General features: G+C 47.5%; 1 protein-coding gene across 2 annotated transcripts in view; it reads left to right on the top strand.

Annotated features, from left to right (window-relative positions):
* Nucleotides 1-5,397: 5,397 nt before the first annotated feature.
* The window catches only part of LOC139240414 (uncharacterized), a 123,217-nt gene continuing 116,364 nt past the window's right edge, over nt 5,398-12,250 (top strand). For both annotated transcript variants that reach the window (XM_070868923.1, XM_070868925.1), the window contains exon 1: nt 5,398-5,591. The gene's annotated coding sequence lies outside the window, so the exon portion shown is untranslated. The remainder of the gene's footprint in view (nt 5,592-12,250) is intronic.

Genomic DNA, 12,250 nt, shown 5'->3' with positions numbered 1-12,250 from the left:
GTAACACTTGTCCATTGGTTTGACTGGTGCCAGCAGATTTTTGAGGAGGCCATATATCGAAGACCCACATACGGTGAGGAGAATCGCCCTGCACTTGATCGCCATCTCAGCCTTGTTCAGTTCGTTAGCCACGAAGTACTGGTTGAGGCGCTCAACGAAGGCTTCCCAATCATCACCCTCAACAAATCTCTCAAGAATACCAGCGGCAGCCATTACCACGTGAAAGTTTGTGATCCGTTACGCGTCGCCAATTTGTTATAAATCCACACGACTGTATTGCAAGCTCAAACTGTTGTGACCTTAGTCTCTTTATTCAGACTCCAGAGTGGAGAAGCAGCATGGTGAATCCCCTTTTACACCTGCTTGCCCCAGGTACACAGGTGACCCTTAGGTCTCCCATAGGTGTGCCCCCTAGTGGCAAGTCTTACATATTGGTGAGGTTTACATATCAACATAACACCCACCTTGTTCCTTAACCCTTAACACCCTTACCCAACAAAAATCTACCAATCTCAGTTTTGAAATTTTCCGTTAAACCACAGCCACAACAGCTTGTTTGGGGAAGAGAGTTCTAGATCTCCACTACCCTTTGTGTGAAGAAGTGCTTCCTGACATCATGCCTGAATGGCCAGGCTCTAATTTAAACATTACGCCCCCTTGTCCCGGACTCCCCCACCAGAGGAAATAGTTTCTCTCAAACTAACCTCTCAAATCCTTTGATCATCTTCAACACGTCAATCAAAACAACTCGTAATCTTCCATATTCAAGTGAATATAAGCCTTGTCTGTAAAACTCTGCCTTCAAAATGTAACCCTTTTAGCCCCGGTATAATTCTGATTCAGAATGAGCTTAAACGCAGCCAATACGGTTAAAAAAATTAACAGAAACTTTGGAGTGACTCAAGTCTATGGGGCTGATTTTGATGAACTTACCGCCCACTGCCGCCGAAATGCCTCTGCTTGAAGTGCCCAGTGCCACTTTCGACGTAGCCTGGAGCGGGCGGGAGGGGAGAGGTGATGAGTTTTATTTTTACCTCTTCGACCCTCCTTGGGCCCGACACCCTCGGCGACACTTGGGTTGCAAGCGCCTCTGCCGCCGAGAATGAGACCTCCTGCCCGCTGCCGCCCAGATTGGTGGCGTACGTCGTTGATTTGCCGCCCGCTGATCCTTGAGGGACCTCGGCGATGAGAACCCCGCCGAAAGTACCGTCCGGTACCTCGGCGATCAGCCGCGGCACTTGGGCAGGCAGAGGCCTTGACCAAATTCGGCCCCTATAACTTCAACTCAGGGTTTATAGAACAACTTTAATATGCACATAGATTGGGCTAGCCAAACTGGAAGCAATACGGTGGAGGAGGATTTCCTGGAATGCATAAGGGATGGTTTTCTAGACCAATATGTCGAGGAACCAACTAGGGGGGAGGCCATCTTAGACTGGGTGTTGTGTAATGAGAGAGGATTAATTAGCAATCTCATTGTGCGAGGCCCCTTGGGGAAGAGTGACCATAATATGGTGGAATTCTGCATTAGGATGGAGAATGAAACAGTTAATTCAGAGACCATGGTCCAGAACTTAAAGAAGGGTAACTTTGAAGGTATGAGGCATGAATTGGCAAAGATAGATTGGCTAATGATACTTAAGGGGTTGACTGTGGATGGGCAATGGCAGACATTTAGAGAACGCATGGATGAATTACAACAATTGTACATTCCTGTCTGGCGTAAAAATAAAAAAGGGAAGGTGGCTCAACCGTGGCTATCTAGGGAAATCAGGGATAGTATTAAAGCCAAGGAAGTGGCATACAAATTGGCCAGAAATAGCAGCGAACCTGGGGACTGGGAGAAATTTAGAACTCAGCAGAGGAGGACAAAGGGTTTGATTAGGGTAGGGAAAATGGAGTACGAGAAGAAGCTTGCAGGGAACATTAAGGCGGATTGCAAAAGTTTCTATAGGTATGTAAAGAGAAAGAGGTTAGTAAAGACAAACGTAGGTCCCCTGCAGTCAGAATCAGGGGAAGTCATAACGGGGAACAAAGAAATGGCAGACCAATTGAACAAGTACTTTGGTTCAGTATTCACTAAGGAGGACACAAACAACCTTCCGGATATAAAAGTGGTCAGAGGGTCTATTAAGGAGGAGGAACTGAGGGAAATCTTTATTAGTCGGGAAATTGTGTTGGGGAAATTGATGGGATTGAAGGCCGATAAATCCCCAGGGCCTGATGGACTGCATCCCAGAGTACTTAAGGAGGTGGCCTTGGAAATAGCGGATGCATTGACAGTCATTTTCCAACATTCCATTGACTCTGGATCAGTTCCTATCGAGTGGAGGGTAGCCAATGTAACCCCACTTTTTAAAAAAGGAGGGAGAGAGAAAGCAGGGAATTATAGACCGGTCAGCCTGACCTCAGTAGTGGGTAAAATGATGGAATCAATTATTAAGGATGTCATAGCAGCGCATTTGGAAAATGGTGACATGATAGGTCCAAGTCAGCATGGATTTGTAAAAGGGAGATCATGCTTGGCAAATCTTCTGGAATATTTTGAGGATGTTTCCAATAAAGTGGACAAAGGAGTACCAGTTGATGTGGTATATTTGGACTTTCAGAAGGCTTTCGACAAGGTCCCACACAGGAGATTAATGTGCAAAGTTAAAGCACATGGGATTGGGGGTAGTGTGCTGACGTGGATTGAGAACTGGTTGTCAGACAGGAAGCAAAGAGTAGGAGTAAATGGGTACTTTTCGGAATGGCAGGCAGTGACTAGTGGGGTACCGCAGTGTTCTGTGCTGGGGCCCCAGCTGTTTACATTGTACATTAATGATTTAGACGAGGGGATTAAATGTAGTATCTCCAAATTTGCGGATGACACTAAGTTGGGTGGCAGTGTGAGCTGCGAGGAGGATGCTATGAGGCTACAGAGTGACTTGGATAGGTTAGGTGAGTGGGCAAATGCGTGGCAGATGAAGTATAATGTGGATAAATGTGAGGTTATCCACTTTGGTGGTAAAAACAGAGAGACAGACTATTATCTGAATGGTGACAGATTAGGAAAAGGGAAGGTGCAACGAGACCTGGGTGTCATGGTACATCAGTCATTGAAGGTTGGCATGCAGGTACAGCAGGCGGTTAAGAAAGCAAATGGCATGTTGGCCTTCATAGCGAGGGGATTTGAGTACAGGGGCAGGGAGGTGTTGCTACAGTTGTACAGGGCCTTGGTGAGGCCACACCTGGAGTATTGTGTACAGTTTTGGTCTCCTAACTTGAGGAAGGACATACTTGCTGTTGAGGGAGTGCAGCGAAGATTCACCAGACTGATTCCCGGGATGGTGGGACTGACCTATCAAGAAAGACTGAATCAACTGGGCTTGTATTCACTGGAGTTCAGAAGAGTGAGAGGGGACCTCATAGAAACGTTTACAATTCTGACGGGTTTGGACAGGTTGGATGCAGGAAGAATGTTCCCAATGTTGGGGAAGTCCAGAACCAGGGGTCACAGTCTAAGGATAAGGGGTAAGCCATTCAGGACCGAGATAAGGAGAAACTTCTTCACCCAGAGAGTGGTGAACCTGTGGAATTCTCTACCACAGGAAGTAGTTGAGGCCAATTCACTAAATATATTCAAAAGGGAGTTAGATGAAGTCCTTACTACTCGGGGGATCAAGGGGTATGGCGTGAAAACAGGAAGTGGGTACTGAAGTTTCATGTTCAGCCATGAACTCGTTGAATGGCGGTGCAGGCTAGAAGGGCTGAATGGCCTGCTCCTGCACCTATTTTCTATGTTTCTATAACTGAGGCCTCTGTGATATATTGATGAACCCAAGCAATCAATGCCAGCTAGTGCCATCACTTTCGGTGTAATGCATGCGTTCTTTTTAAATTGATCATCCAATGCTCATTGTGTACTCCAAACAGGAGCTCTCTGACGACAGGTAAACAAGTGAGGTGACTTGGAGTTCTGCCTCTCACTCAGAACCACACATTAGCCCTTTCTTATTATAGTAACTGAACAAAAACAACAGTGTGGAGCGAGAAATCTGGAAAATATCAAACGCACAACAGGCAGAGGAACACGGTATGAATCAACGCAACACGTCACTTTATTTTTGGAATCGATGACGTGATGAATTCTTCCCCTTTCTCTCGGTAGTTGTCTCCTCTCCCTGGCTCTCTTCAACTCGTTGACGCTTTGTCGGACTCGAGTTGCCGAGGTGCTCATCACTGTCCGCTACTTTGCCCGACTGGTCATTTTCCAGGTGCGAGCCTTGCCAGTGAGTGCCAGTGGGCTCTTCAACAGCGGGTGGCATCACTGCCAGTCCTAACCAAAGTCCAAACGTGCGCACATCCAGCAGGGCCCATGGGCTGACGATCTGGGGCGGGAATCCCCAACGATCTGGTACTTTGTATTGAGACAGGATTAATAAACGGTCTCCTAGTAAAGGATCCTCTAGAAATGAGTGACCATAACATGGTTGAATTTCAAATTCAGTTGGAGGGTGAGAATGTTAGATCTCTACCCAGTGTCCTAAGCTTAAATAAGACTAAAAAGTATGAAGGCAGAATTGGCTAAAGTGGTCTGGGAAACTAGATTAAAAAGTGGGACAGTTGATGAGTCGTGACAGACATGTAAGGAGATATTTCATAATTCTCAACAAAAATATACCCCATTGAGAAGGAAAGGCTGTAAGAGAAGGGATAATCATCTGTGGCTAACTAAGGAAATAAAGGATGGTATCAAATTGCAAACAAGGACATACAATGTGGCCAAGTCTAGTGGTAGGCCAGAGGATTGGGAAACTTTTAAAAGCCACCAAAGAATGACTAAAAAAATAATAAGGAGAGGGAAGATAAATTATGAAAATAAACTTGCACAAAATATAAAAATAGATAGTAAGAGTTTCTACAAATACATAAAAAGGAACAGAGTGGTTAAAGTAAATGTTCGTCCCCGAGAGGGCTGGGGAATTAATAATGGGGAACAGGGAAATGGCAGAGACTTTGAACAAATATTTTGTATCGATCTTCACGGTAGAAGACACTAAAAAAAATCCCAATAGTGGATAATCAAGGGGCTATAGGGCAGGAGGAACTTAATACAATCACTATCACTAAAGAAGTAATACTCAGTAAAATAATGGGACTAAAAGTGGACAAGTCCCCTGGATCTGATGGCTTGTATCCTAGAGCCCTAAAACAAGTGGCTGCAGAGATAGTAGATGCATTGGTTGTAATCTACCAAAATTCCCTGGATTCTGGGAGGTACGAGAGCATTAGAAAACCGCAAATGTAATGCCTCTATATAAAAAATGAGTCAGACAGAAAGCAGGAAACTATAGACTGGTTAACCTAACATCTGATCTGACGTCGGAAAAATGCTGCAGTCCATGACTAAGGAAACAGTAGCAGGACATTTGGAAAAGCATAATTCAATCAAGCAGAGTCAGCATGGATTTATGAAAGGGAACTCATGTTTGACAAATTTGCTGAAGTTCTTCGAGGATGTAACGAACAGCGTGGATAAGCGGGGGGACCAGTGGATGTGTGGTGTATTTGGATTTCCAGAAGTCATTCGATAAGGTGCCACATAAAAGGTAACTGCACAAGATAAAAGTTCACGGGTTGGGGGTAACCAGTGTTTTATACTAAACATTTATTTCGAGTAACAAACTAAAAGTACCTCACAAAACATTTAATTGTTGGTAATTTTACAGTTTTAAAGTTTTTATGCAAAAAAAAATTACCTTTGAGCTCCCAAAATAGTTCAGAACAAGTTAGAAACTGGTCTCGGGCGGTGGTACCAATCGGGCGGTATTGGATCGACTGCCCGTTATACATGGCGCCTAATGGCAGCCGATCCCACACCACCCATTTTCAATCACCACCCGAGACGCATTTCTAGGCCAACATTTCCTTCAGCTAAATCTGAAACTAAAATGAAGATGGGAGGGGCTTGCCATGATTGACATTGGAGACTAACCAATTAGTTGGTATTCCGTCATTCAAATTCATCGATAAACTAAAAATAAAGAACGACTTGCATTTATATAGCACCTTTTATGACCACTGGACGTCTCAAAGCGCTTTGCAGCCAATGAAGTACCTTCGGAGTGTAGTCACTGTTGTAATGTGCGAAACACGGCAGCCAATTCGCGCACAGCAATCTCCCACAAACAACAATGTGATAATCACCAGATAGTCTGTTTATGTGATGTTGATTGAGGGGATAAATATTGGCCGGGACACCGGGGATAACTCCCATGCTGTTCTTCGAAATAGTGCCGTGGGATCGTTTACGTCCACCTGAGAGAGCAGATGGGGCCTCGGATTAACGTTTCATCCGAAAGACGGCAACTCCGACAGTGCAGCGGAGGCTCCCTCAGTACTGTCCCTCCGACAGTGCGGCGCTTCCTCAGTACTGCCCCTCCGACAGTGCAGCGCACCCTCAGTACTGCCCCTCCGACAGTGCAGCGCACCCTCAGTACTGCCCCTCCGACAGTGCGGCGCTCCCTCAGTACTGCCCCTCCAACAGTGCGGCGCTCCCTCAGTACTGCTCCTCTGACAGTGCAGCGGAGGCTCCCTCAGTACTGCCCCTCCGACAGTGCAGCGGAGGCTCCCTCAGTACTGTCCCTCCGACAATGCAGCGGAGGCTCCCTCAGTACTGCCCCTCCGACAGTGCAGCGCTCCCTCAGTACTGCCCCTCCGACAGTGCGGCGCTCCCTCAGTACTGCCCCTCTGACAGTACGGCGCTCCCTCAGTACTGCCCCTCCGACAGTGCGGCGCTCCCTCAGTACTGCCCCTCCGACAGTGCAGTGCTCCCTCAGTACTGCCCCTCCGACAGTGCAGCGCTCCCTCAGTACTGCCCCTCCGACAGTACGGCGCTCCCTCAGTACTGCCCCTCTGACAGTGCGGCGCTCCCTCAGCACTGCCCCTCCGACAGTGCGGCGCTCCCTCAGTACTGCTCCTCCGACAGTGCGGCGCTCCCTCAGTACTGCTCCTCCAACAGTGCGGCACTCCCTCAGTGCTGCCCCTCCGACAGTGCGTCGCTCCCTCAGTACTGTCCCTCTGACACTGCTGCGCTCCCTCAATAATGCCCCTCTGACAGTACGGCGCTCCCTCAGTACTGCCCCTCCGACAGTGCGGCACTCCCTCAGTACTGCCCGCCCGAAAGTGCGGCGCTCCCTCAGTACCGCCCCTCAGAAAGTGCAGCGCTCCCTCAGTACTGCCCCTCCGAAAGTGCGGAGCTCCCTCAGTACCACCTCTCAGAAAGTGCAGCGCACCCTCAGTACTGCCCCTCCGACAGTGCGGCACTCCCTCAGTACCACCCCTCAGAAAGTGCAGCGCTCCCTCAGTACTGCCCCTCCGACAGTGCGGCACTCCCTCAGTACTGCCTCTCCCACAGTGCGGTGCTCCCTCAGCACTGCCCCTCCGACAGTGCGGCGCTCCCTCAGCACTGCCCCTCCGACAGTGGGGCGCTCCCTCAGTACTGCCCCTCTGACAGTGCGGCGCTCCCTCAGCACTGCCCCTCCGACAATGCGGCACTCCCTCAGCACTGCCCCTCCGACAGTGCGGCACTCCCTCAGTACTGCCCCTCCCATAGTGTAGCGCTCCCTCAGCACTGCCCCTCCGACAGTGCGGCGCTCCCTTGGTACTGCCCCTCCAACAGTGTGGTGCTCACTCAGCACTGCCCCTCCGACAATGCGGCGCTCCCTCAGCACTGCCCCTCCGACAGTGCGGCGCTCCCTCAGTACTGCTCAGGAGCATCAGCTTAGATTTATATGCACAAGTCCCTGGAGTGGGTCTTGAATCCAGAACCAATCGTTTGAAAAAAAACTGAAACACGACATGCCTTTTCCACGAAAAGCTGAAAAGCTGGCTCAACTCTCGCTGTTTTGCTGTCTGAATGTCAATACCTATTATTAGCAGTGCCTGCTTTTCTCTTGTTGCTTCGGTGTTAACCATAGCTCAGTGGGATCACTTTTGTCACACACCATCCTGACAAATACTGCAATCTGCACATGCTCAGAATATACAGATTATATACTGACTTTTCTGAGTCAGAAAGTTGTGGGTTCTAGTTCCCCATGTGGAGACTTGAGCATGTAATCCAGACCAACACTCCCAGTGTCTGCACTGAGGGAGCAGAGGGGGCCTCGGTTTGAAGGTGCTGTCTTTCAGGCGAGATGTTAAGCTGAAGACCTGCATGCTCTTTTAGGTGGAAAAAAGAAAGACTTGAATTTATATAGCATCTTTCACGACCTCCGGACATCTCAAAGCACTTTACAGCCAATGGAGTACTTTTTGGTGTGCAGTTACTGGTGTAATGTGGACATAAAAGATTGCATGACACTATTGAAAGGAGAGCAGCGGAGATCCCAATGTGCTGGGCCAATATTTATCCCTCAACTAACATCACTAATACAGATGATCTCATTACTGTTTGTGGGAGCTTTCTGTGCACAAATTGACTGCTGCTTTTCCTACTTTGCAATAGTGACTATACCTCAAACAAAGTTGGTTGTAAAGCACTTTGAGGGGCCGTGAAAGATGCTATAGATAGACACTGTGGCTACAAGAACAGGTCACAAGCTTGGGTATCCTGAAGTGAGTGTCTCACCTCCTGACTCCCCAAGGCCTTTCCACCATCTAAAAGGCACAAGTCAGGAGTGTGAGGGAACACTCTCCACTTGCCTGGGTGAGTGCAGCTCCAACAACACTCAAGAAGCTCGATACCATCCAGGGCAAAGGAGCCCGCTCGATCGGCACCTCATCCACTGCTCTAGACATCCACTCCCTCCACACCACCGTGGCTGCAGTGTGTACTATCTACAAGATGCACTGCAGCAACTCACCAAGGCTTCTTCGACAGTACCTCCCAAACCCGTGACCTCTACCACCTAGAGGGACAAGGGCAGCAGGCGCATGGGAACACCATCACCTCCAAGTCACACACCATCCTGACAAATACTGCAATCTGCACATGCTCAGAATATACAGATTATATACTGACAAATACTGCAATCTGCACATGCTCAGAATATACAGATTATATACTGACAAATACTGCATTCTGCACATGCTTACAACTCACAGAAAGAACAAAAAGAGCCCATAGTAGGTCTCAAGGCCAGGACATGTTAAACGTTGACCTCAACTCCACTTTCCTGCCCGAACTCCATATCCCTTGATCCCCAAAAATCTCTCAATCTCAGCCTTGAATATACTCAGAGACTCAGTATCCACAGCCCTCTGGGGCAAAGAATTCCAAAGATTCACAACCCTCTGAGTGAAGAAATTCCTCATCTCTGTCTTAAATGGCCGCCCCCTTATCCTGAGACTGTGACCCCCTACTGCTGGACTCTCCAGCCCAGGGGAAACACCTTCTCAGTATCTACCCTATCAACCCCCCTCAGAATCTGGGATGTTTCAATAAGATCAACTCTGATCTGTTGTCACTTTTGATTTGAATATTTCCGAACTCTTCAGTTCTTTCTTCTGTTTTATTTTGAGCTAGTTAACAAACTATTTCCACACAAGTTGATTGTAGAAGTGTGATGTAAAAAGTCTCATAACAGGAAATAAAGGTGACAAAGAAGAAGTGTGTGGTAGAATTTTCACACATTATAGATTTATATATTTATATTTTCTTCAACCAAAAATACTTGTGATTATATAGTGCCCTTAATGTAATTAAATGTCCTACGTGCTTCACAGGAGCGGTATGAAACAAAATTTTACACATGTAAGGAGATATTAGGGCAGATGGCCAAAAGCTTGGTCAAAGAGGTAGGATTTAAGGAGCAGCTTAAAGGAGGAAAATGAGGTAGAGAGGTTGCGATGTTTAGGCAAGGATTTCCAGAGCTTAGGGCCCAGGCAGCTGAGAGCACGGCCACCAATGGTACAGCGATTAAAATCAGGGATGCTCAAGAGGCCAGAATTGGAGGAGCGCAGATATCTCGGGTGTTGTAGTGCTGGAGGAGATTACAGAGATAGGGAGGGGCTTATTACCTGCCAGTTACAATGGTTCCTGTGTGTGTGTGTCATTAGTTTCTGTACTTTGTCATGCACAGGGGTCACAGGTTGTTTAACTCATCACACTGTTATATGGAGGAATTTGAAAACAAGGATGAGAATTTTAAAATCGAGGTGTTGCTTAACTGGGAACCAATGTAGGTCAGTGAGCACAGGAGTGATGGGTGAACGGGACTTGGTGCCAGATTGTCATCAGAGGATTGTGTGGTGTGGTGGATTGGCACACTGCTTTGATACATGGGTTTGACTCCAGCCAAAGCATATGCCATGAAAATCTCCTTTCGCTGTCATCATCATTATCATAGGCGGTCCCTCGAACGAGGATGATTGCTTCCACGAGTTCACAGGTGTTGCAATGAAGGACCCGATGTTCTAGTCCTGAACTCTAATTGAGGGGGTGGAAGATGCCTGTGCGTGAATTTTTTTAATGTGTGATGACCGTTGCACACCAGCCACCACACGGGTTTGACAGAGCTAGGCCTTTATCAGTGGCAAGGGTTAACCTTTGTAGGCCGTAAGGGTCCAACACAACTTAAGTTTGGTGATAATCCTCCACCATTTCCACCACCCCCAGCGCAGTTCCACCACCAAACACATCTTCCCCTCCGCTCTACTTTCAGCATTCCGAAGGGACTGCTCCCTCCGTTACACCCTGGTCCATGGGGATAACCAGTGGATGTGGTGTATTTGGACTTTCAAAATGTTTTTGACAAGGTCCCACACAAATGATTAGTGTGCAAAATTAAGGCACATGGTATTGGGGGTCATGTATTGACGTGGATGGAGAACTGGTTGGCAGACAGGAAACAAAGAGTGGGAATACACGGATCGTTTTCAGAATGGCAGGTCGTGACTCGTGGGGTACCGCAAGGTTCAGTGCTGGGTCCCCAGCTATTTACAAATATATATTAATGATTTAGATGAAGGAATTGAATGTAATATCTCCAAGTTTGCAGATGACACTAAGTTGGGTGGTGATGTGAGCTGTGAGGTGGATGCTAAGAGGCTGCAGGGTGACTTGGACAGGTTAGGTGAGTGGGCAAATGCATGGCAGATGCAGTATAATGTGAATAAGTGTGAGGTTATCCATTTTGGTGGCAAAAACAGGAAGGCAGATTATTATTTGAATGGTGAGAGATTAGTAAAAGGGGAGGTGCAACGAGACCTGGGTGTCATGGTACATCAGTCATTGAAAGTATGCATGCAGGTACAGCAGGCGATGAAGAAGGCAAATGGTTTGTTGGCCTTCATAGCGAGAGGATTTGAGTATAGGAGCAGTGAGGTCTTGCTGCAGTTGTACAGGGCCTTGGTGAGGCCACACCTTGAGTATTGTGTGCAGTTTTGGTCTCCTAATCTGAGGAAGGACATTCTTACTATTGAGGGAGTGCAGTGAAGGTTCGCCAGACTGATTCCTGGGTTGGAAAGACTGACATATGATGAAAGACTGGATCAACTAGGCTTATATTCACTGGAATTTAGAAGAATGAGAGGGGATCTCATAGAAACATATAAAATTCTGACAGGATTGGACAGGTTAGATGCAGGAAGAACGTTCCCGATGTTGGGGAAGTCCAGAACCAGGGGTCACAGTCTAAGGATAAGGGATAAGCCATCTAGGACCGAGATGAGGAGAAACTTTTTCACCCAGAGAATTGTGAACCTGTGGAATTCTCTACCACAGAAAGTTGTGGAGGCCAGTTTGTTAGATATATTCAAAAGGGAGTTAGATGTGGCCCTTACAGCTAAAGGGATCAAGGGGTATGGAGAGAAAGCAGGAGTGGGGTACTGAAGTTGCATGATCAGCCATGATCATATTGAATGGTGGTGCAGGCTCGAAGGGCCGAATGGCCTGCTCTTGCAGCTATTTTCTATGTTTCTATGTCCACTCATCAAGTACCCCTAACACCCGTTCGACTTCCCGCGGCACCTTCCCACATCAGCTCAGGAGATGCAACACCTGCCCTTTTACCTCCTCCCTTCCCACCATCCAGGGCTCCAAACACTCCTTCCAGGTGAAATAGTGATTTACTTGTACTTCTTTCAATTTAGTATATTGCATTCCCTGCTCACAATGCGCTCTCCTCTATATTGGGGAGATCAAATGCAGATTTACACGGAGCGGTAGCCTAGTGGGTATGTTACTGACTAGCAATTCAGAGGCCTGGATTGATGATTCAGAGACACAAGTTGAAATCCCACTATGGCACCTGTGGAATTTAAA

The sequence above is a fragment of the Pristiophorus japonicus genome, chromosome 31 (genome assembly GCF_044704955.1).
Source record: "Pristiophorus japonicus isolate sPriJap1 chromosome 31, sPriJap1.hap1, whole genome shotgun sequence".
Lineage (NCBI taxonomy): Eukaryota > Metazoa > Chordata > Chondrichthyes > Pristiophoridae > Pristiophorus > Pristiophorus japonicus.
The sequence above is the reverse complement of the archived record's forward strand: the minus strand, read 5'-3'. Positions and strand labels throughout refer to the sequence as shown.